This window comes from Priapulus caudatus, unplaced genomic scaffold, assembly GCF_000485595.1.
Source record: "Priapulus caudatus unplaced genomic scaffold, Priapulus_caudatus-5.0.1 Scaffold761, whole genome shotgun sequence".
NCBI classification, from domain to species: domain Eukaryota; kingdom Metazoa; phylum Priapulida; class Priapulimorpha; order Priapulimorphida; family Priapulidae; genus Priapulus; species Priapulus caudatus.
Window position 1 is genome coordinate 62806 of NW_014577822.1, and position 2873 is coordinate 65678.

A 2873-nucleotide genomic window follows, 5' to 3' on the forward strand; every position below is an offset into this window, starting at 1 on the left:
ATATACGGCTAATAAAGGCATATATTCATCGATTATGCAACAGTTGAGCGAATGCTACAGGTAACTGGCACCTTGTGTAGTTAATAAGTACATTACGCTTATAGGCCAAACGGCGTATTAGTTTGTCCAATATCACTGCTGATTAATCACAAGAATGTTAATTGAAATCCCGTAAATTTGGTATCTGGCGCACACCACGCCTTACCAATTTATTGCCCAACAAAATAAGCATCTGATTTCGGTTCGGTGACCTCACATGTTGCTTACAGGATGTTTGAGGAGCATCGATTGTTTTTGTCCTGGGTAAAAATTGTTTGCCTAGTGTTATTAATTGCCGTAGTTGCGCCACATATTATATTTGCTTGTAATCTCAGATCTTCGTATAGAACCGGCCGAGCCCCCGGGCGGGCCCCCGCGCCCCCGCCTATTCATTTATTCCCGATCCGCGCAAGAGTAAACATATACGGTAGCGGAATGCGCACTCAGACTTACAAGGATGCGAAATCATGACGGCCGAGCATCACGTGGCGAAAATTTGTCCGGTGCAGTCTATAATCTGGTATGACACCCGCCTCGCCGGCGTTACGGCCCGGCAGTCAGTCAGCCGGCAATAGCGGTTGAAACTGTGCAACAACCCGGATTTATTTGACCGCGGATTCAACTTGGATATTTCTTTGGAGTAACGGCAGCAGATGATATTGGACAACTAATACGCGTTTGGGCTTAAGTGGTAATGTACTTATTACTACGCAAGGTGCCAGTTATGTGTAGCATTCCCGCTTAAAATTGCATACATCAATGGGTCATCTATGGCGCTTTAAAGGATTTGCGACGCTTTTCGGGTTACCCCCCTCCCCCCACACACAAGGCTCTGACTTCCTGGCACTGCGCAATTGAGCCGTCGCTGCGCTGTAGTTATGACAACGGCGGATGTTCACGTGGACGGACTTCAACTTGTTTTCTTGTTTTCAGTAGCTCTACGAGTCTCCTTCAGAAATGCTTAGGGCAGCATGGACATAAACCCGATGCGATCGCAGCGCACACGCCGTTCAACTCGCAGCGACGCAAGTTTAAATGGCGGGCTCATGACCTACGTTCGCTTCCGGCTCAATTTGGCGAAATCTATTTTACTTTCAACCGCTACTATTTATTAAGTATCACGCCATTGCGAGAGAAATGCGCGTTGTATAGGCCCAAGTATACACGCGGGCAACTTTATTGATGTTTTCCCTGGTACTTCGAAATGTTATAAGACGAAGTTAAAACAACGGGATTACTCAAGGGATTTTTTTAATGATAAAACTGGTTAGTACCTTACAAGGTTAGTAATCTTGTGCGATTGTAGGGTGAGTAAGAACGCATAGGTTAGCGTTAGTACAGTTGTTACACACCCGATTGGTTATCGCAAATTCTAGTTTAGATATTATATATATCCATATTATCTTCGGCCTTCCTCTTTTTTACGTCCTGGACAGTACGGTTCGGCCACATTGGCTATTTACTCTATAAGCTCTATAAACGCCCTAAGCATGAGGCCCTTAGATGCCTTTTACATGCTTTGGCCCCAATTATCACGGGAAACCATGTTTCTGGCTCGATGAAACGTGTTACGCAGAGAAAATTTTTCCTATATTACTGTATTATTTATTGGTAGCCAAGTTATTGACCATATTACGTGTAGCCCTACCTTGAAAATTCAATGATGGGTTGAGACCAATCATGATTACTATTATTGAGTTCCAGGGATAGTTACTTTGCACTAATCCGAAACGAGTCACTTGGGTCATTTACACGTATCTTAAATGTATTAGAAATAGAGCGAGATGATGCTGTCATGCGCATATAGGTGGATATATGTGTATATATATATATATATATATATATATATTATATATAATATATATATATCTTTAATCTATATATATATGTAATACATTATATATATAATAGTATATATTGATCTTATAAATATAAGAAAAATTAGGTAAGTTAGAATAATTAATAGAACGATTTGTTACTTAATTATAGTGAGGCTCGGTTCAGTATTTATTACATATAAACTGGCAAAATAGACAAACATATTTTATTTGGCAACTGGAGGCACTGAAGTGTGAATGTAATTAATAATTATAGTGTTTAATTATAATAAAAACCAATCAATGACCATGTCTTCACTAAATTCATGTTATCTAGCCCCTGCTGAACATTACTCCATATTATCAGTAAAACCTCGTTATACCCGCCACATCGGGACTTGGGAAATATCCCTGGCATTGTAACGAGCGTATTGAGATTGCAGTTAATCTGACCAGCTAAGGGACCATTCATTATTTATCTTGATAGGGGGGTGAGGCAAGACTGAAGAAATGCCATGACAAGTTATAAACCCCCCCGCCCTACAGAGGAATGTAGATTAGCAAGTCACCCGACCCCCTATCCTGATGATTGAAGTTAAATACATACGCCTACTCAAGCTAATTGTTAGGCATTTGATGCTACTTCTGATCATCCCACAGCATACTGGAGCAACAGATTTATTTAGGGACATGTGTCAAATGTCAAAACATGTTTCCAGTTTATATATGGGGCAATTGTTCACTTTTATCGCACGCACGTCATGTCAGTTGAGTTATACAAGTGGTTCATAGGGATAAAACATTGCAAATGATGAAAATTGTAATTCAGTATAAAACACATATGATACAATGGTCGCATATAAATATGGCTATACTGACTCTGGGCGGTATGAGTACAAATCAGGTCTTGAGTTATCGCGGTGCTATACGACCCGAGTCAGGTTAACAGAAGCCAGAAAGGCAGCACTTTAATAGTACGATTAAAATAGCAGAGTATGGTACCCAGGTTTCTGTAAC

General features: G+C 40.5%; 1 long non-coding RNA gene across 1 annotated transcript; it reads left to right on the plus strand.

Annotated features, from left to right (window-relative positions):
- Window positions 1-668: 668 nt before the first annotated feature.
- Window positions 669-1555, plus strand: LOC106813370. The gene is made up of 3 exons (XR_001394460.1): window positions 669-802; window positions 1327-1333; window positions 1543-1555. It is a non-coding gene; the product is annotated as an uncharacterized LOC106813370 (long non-coding RNA).
- The last annotated feature ends 1318 nt before the right edge of the window (window positions 1556-2873 follow it).